Here is a 5,289-nt window from a genome sequence, read left to right on the forward strand (position 1 = left end):
AAATGTTACACGTTTGGCATCAACCATCTATAGATGCCGGAATTTCAAGTTATAAATCCTATTATGTTAGACAATCTATCTTACCTTTACTTGAAGATTCAGCTCCTTTATCTATAAAAAGAGGAATGACAGCTCCTAGCTGAAGGTTGAGAGGTATAATGAAAAAATACGCGTGAGCCCCCTAGCTCAGCACTTGGCGCGTAACAGATGACCAGGTAGCGTTTGCCATTCTTTTTATTAGCGTTTAAACAGAAACACATGCTCTCTTCTGAACCTTTCACAGAGACCCGAAAAAGCTTGATTACATTTTCAAAGAATGTAACATTTCTCATTCTGCAAGTGATGAAAAGCCAGTTTTCCCCTGGTAAAGCTACCAGACAGATTGAGCAAACGAACCACTAGTCCCTGAAACCAAGCCTAGCGAGGCCTGCAGGACTTTCGGGCAATTATGCGGAGGTGCGACTTCCCAGCGGACGCTCTGGCTGTCAGCTGATTCCAGAAGCTTATGGTGGGACTTCTGGTGTTGCTCTGGGCCTGCTGTGTTTAGTGCTGGGCAAGAAGCCAGTTATCCGGGAGGAAGGTAAGACGATGGGATGCTATTTAAACTAATTTCTGTGGATGTATATTAATGATCCAGGGTGAGACTTATCCATAGCTTTACCTCCCGACGGCCTCTCTCGTGGTCATTGCATGTCCAGCACGTTAAACAGAAGAACGGCTGGGGAAGAGACACATGGATATTTTTCATTGCATTGAAAATGAGTTGGAAGTGAGGGAATGAAGAAGTCATAGTTAAAAACGACTGCAATAGTGCAATAGTAAGGATAATGGCAGTAATACATGGCATGTGTATTTATATTTCCTGGGATCATGTTCCCAACAGCCTAGGGATAGATACCAAAGTCAAGTAATGTATAGAGAGGAATGGTTAAAAAAAAAAAAAAAAAAAGGTAGAATTGAGTGGGCTAGGTGCAGAGAAATAGTTTTCTAGGTTTCTGTGATAAAAATGCACACATACATCCTGTAAGTGCAACACTATGCGATGGGCCCAGAATGGGGAGACCAGAGGGAAGGTGGTGAACCTAATAGGTCCTGCGCATCGTGCAGGAGCTACGCTCTAATTCAAAGGATTTTTGCCCTGTGAAAATGTAGAAGATCCTTTTTCTTTTTCTTTTTCTTTTTTTTTTTTTTTTTAATTTTTAAGCAGCAAAGCTGAAAATTCTGGAATTATATGGTAAATCATAAAATATAAAATATTGGGCCAGTTGAAAATGAAAACAACTTCTGGGTCAAATATGAAGTCTGCCAGGGCTGATTTGGCTTCAACATAGATTTTGTAAACCTCTGCCCACAAATGGGCAGCATCGCCATCACAGGAACACGGAGCCCCAGGCAGGCCCGGGGTCGGGAACAAGGGAGGATGCAAAGAAAATCAGCTCAGCAGTGACTTACAGAATGAGCTGGGTCTCGAATAGTGTGTGGTTTACCCTGTGTCTATAGGTATGTTTACCTGAGGTATGGGTAGGGGCGTGGTAAGCACACAGGAGGCGGGCGTGTTGTTCCCAGATGACCAAGAGCAGGTGCGTTGGGGGTGCAGGGAAGCAGTCGATGGCCTGCATGGTTGGGAAACCTACACTAGGGGCTCTTCCGTTTAGTATCCCACTGGCGACTCCGTTTTAGTCCCTGTTTCTATCGAAATGACTGAATATTTCTTTCTTGATCTGTTGAGAGGGAAAAGACAGCATTTTTCGTCAATAAATAGGACAAAAAGGAAAGCGCAAAACACTTACACAGAATCCTGTATCCTGGTCTTTCCACTTGGCTGTGACACTTAGGCATACTTTATAAGGTAATTTCTGCTAAAGGTGTTAAAAGGATGTAAAAGGTGAAAGTAGTTTATATCTTTATAAATCTATGCTTTTGGAAGAATATAATTTAAAACCAGGTTGGGTCTTCCTCCCAAGTGTCTGGGTTTTCTCTTTTTTTTTTTTTTTTTGTTTTTTGTTTTTTTTTTTTTGTTTTTTTGTAAGAACATAATAATAGAGCTGCTTTTCCTTTAAAAAATAAAGAAGAAAAAGGAAGAAGAAAGGAAAAGAAAAAGAAAAAAAAAACTTGCAGTTTTTCTCATTGAGAGGTTCTAATTAAAATGTTCCATTTGAAGGGTTTTTTTGGCCGACCCAAATTCTTGTTAAGCAAATGCTTTATATTCCTCGCTGGAGTATAAAACTGCAGTATTCCTAGAGGGCAAATTTGCAAAATACCAATAAGCCCAAATATACAGCAACATATATAATTTCAATACCTTAAAGCATAGATTATTCCAGAATTTTTAAATAAGTAGGATTATATAGGTCAACAGATTTTATATGTATCACTTGGCAAAATGAAATGATACTTTAACATCATCTTTAAGCAAGAGTATGCTCATCCAGCAGTTATAAGAGCAATCCCATTCTTACAAACCTCTATTCTTTATGAAAACTTAGTATTTTCTATGTAACACAAATTATTATTTTTGCAATATTATTTTAGAATCTTTTTTTTTTAATCTCAGAGGAAGCCAATACAAATTTTAGTGATTTCTATAAAATAAACTTGGCATAGTTATTTTATTTCAAACGAAATATCAATTCTTAAGCTCTAGAAGCCAGATGGATTTATTCTTCCATATTTAGCACTTTCTGTTATTTTGAGGATCAGAGTTATAGGGGAGTAACCATCATCATAATTTAAATGGATTATTAGACTGAGTTTCATAGGCTCTTTCTTATTTTTTATGATTGTAATTACATGTAATTTTGTCTAGTGATATGTCATTTATTTGTTACATTAAAATTGTAACAGGGGCAAGCACCCGGATGGCTCATTGGTTGGGCATCCGACTCTTGGTTTTGGCTCAGGTCATGATCTTGGGGTCATGAGATTGATCCCTGTGATGGGCTCTGTGCTCACTGGGGAGTCTGCTTGAGATTCCCTCTCCCTCTTCCACTGCCCCCCTCCACATTTGTGTTCTCTTTCTCTCTGTCTCTCTAAAATAAATATACCTTTAAAAATTTTTTTTTGGACCGCTTGGGTGGCTCAGTGGTTGAGCATCTGCCTTTGGCTCAGGTCGTGACCCCAGGGTCCCGGGATCGAGTCCCACATCGGGCTCCCTGCATGGGGCCTGCTTCTCCTTCTCCCTGTGTCTCTGCTTCTCTCTCTGTGTCTCTCATGAATAAATAAAATATTTAAAAATTAATAAATTAAAATTTTTTGAGTGGAAAAGTCAATGCATATATAGAATTTGATATTTTAGTTTATAAAATATTAATTATAAGGAATTATATTTTTAATGAATTCATAAGAAGACATTATGTCTTATACTTTTTAAGAAAAGAATATTACTGATAATTCCCTTTCACAGAATTTCTGAGCAACATTCTGATTTTGACTATGAATTTACTATGTTCAATAATTAAAGTTCATAGTTCAAATGTATTAGTAGATATGAGAGGTTTATGAATTATTTTTTTAAATATTTTATTTATTCACAAGAGACACACAGAGAGAGGCAGAGACACAGGCAGAGGGAGAAGCAGGCTCCATGCAGATCCTGATGTGGGACTCAATTCCAGGACCAAGATCACACCCTGAGTCGAAGGGAGACACTCAACCACTGAGCCACCCAGGCGTCCCCTATGAATTGAATATTTAGGAGTTATATGTATACACCTGTAGATATTTGCAACAGTTTATGTATTATACATCAACATCATTGATTTCACTTATAACCAATGAAACTGACAGTTTGAGCTCAGAGTATATAGACTAAAGGAACTGAGCAGATAACCAGGTAATTAGGAGTGAATTGAGCAAGTGAACTAGGTGGTTATTGTTTAGGCTGTAGAGACCTTTGTGTCTGCAGAGGAAGAGCTGCCATTCGGTGATGGCCGTGCTTTGCTCACTTATGGCACCAAATGGCAATGCCTGTCCCTCCAGCACAGATAAAGGGAAGCCAGTCGAAATGGTTTCTTTTATTAGACACATATAAAGCATTTTGAAAATAAGATTTTTTGATTAATAATTCTTATTTTGTGGGGAGATTTTATTTCACATAATGAAGAACTATAAAACCCATATTAAATCTGACCGTTTATTACTGTGGTTCTCGGGGTTTTATCCTATGTAACTACTGCTTTGCTGGATTCAGGCACAGTGGCCTTCCTTCAGCTGAAAGAAAGGAACCACGTTCTTTTCTACCTCCAGGCTTTCTCCCATGCCGCCCAGTATGCTCCCCCCTCTATCCTCCAAATATTTCTGTGGATGGCTCCTCACATTTTACCTCTGTTTTTAAGGTTACTTCCCTAAAACTACTATTGATAGGTTGTTATCCTTTCACATGGCATCCTGACCTTTTCGTACACATCCCTATTGCAGCTGGTACTTGTTTGTTTGCTTGCTTTGCTCTCCTCTGTGTCCCCGACTAGAATGCAACCTCTGTGAGACCAGCGGAAACTCCATCTGTAAAGTCAGCACCCAGCACCGGCAGCAGTAGAGATCGGTGGTTAAGGGGTCACTAAGAACCATACTGCCTCGTTTGAGTCCTGGATCTGTCACTCCCAGGTCCTCTTTCCGGGTGTCATCTGTGAAATGGACATGATAGAAGAAAGATTACAGGAGTCAATATATGTAAGTTACTCGGCATGTAATGAGGACTCGTTAAAGGTCAGTTAGCTAGGTATAATAGTGTCTGGTAAATACTGAGTAATCAACGAACATTTAGAGAATGAATGAATGATATAATAGAGTTTCAGTATCAAAAAGATAACAGGGGGATCCCTGGGTGGCGCAGCGGTTTGGCGCCTGCCTTTGGCCCAGGGCGCGATCCTGGAGACCCGGGATTGAATCCCACGTAGGGCTCCCGGCGCATGGAGCCTGCTTCTCCCTCTGCCTGTGTCTCTGCCTCTCTCTCTCTCTCTCTCTGTGACTATCATAAATAAATAAAAAAAAAAAAAAAAAAAAAGGAAAGAGAACAGGTGTCTCCGAATGCCATTTCCATCACCTAGGACCTTTGCCATGTTTTTAAAGCTTTTCAAACCTCTGTTCCTCAGTGTTTAAACATGGTGTTGGCTTTTCTGAAGTTTTTGTAGGGATGCACTGAGGTGTTCCTTATAGTGTGTGCTATGATTTACTATTGTTTAAAAAAATAAATTAGAAGCCCTAGATATCATTCTCATTTAGGACTGTCAGCAGCCCTGCCTGAGGCCATTTGTACCTGTTGTTGGGGTAATTATCTCTAACAGTTCTAGT

At 39.5% G+C, this 5,289-nt stretch overlaps 1 long non-coding RNA gene across 1 annotated transcript; it reads right to left on the minus strand.

The window, feature by feature from the left end:
- Nucleotides 1-450: 450 nt before the first annotated feature.
- LOC129498778 (uncharacterized) lies at nt 451-4,608 on the minus strand. Its single transcript, XR_008662200.1, has 3 exons — nt 4,392-4,608; nt 1,511-1,721; nt 451-718 (listed from the first exon to the last, which is right to left on the minus strand). It is a non-coding gene; the product is annotated as an uncharacterized LOC129498778 (long non-coding RNA).
- Nucleotides 4,609-5,289: the final 681 nt, after the last annotated feature.

Source organism: Nyctereutes procyonoides, unplaced genomic scaffold (genome assembly GCF_905146905.1).
Source record: "Nyctereutes procyonoides isolate TBG_1078 unplaced genomic scaffold, NYPRO_anot_genome, whole genome shotgun sequence".
In the NCBI taxonomy this organism is placed as follows: Eukaryota; Metazoa; Chordata; class Mammalia; order Carnivora; family Canidae; genus Nyctereutes; species Nyctereutes procyonoides.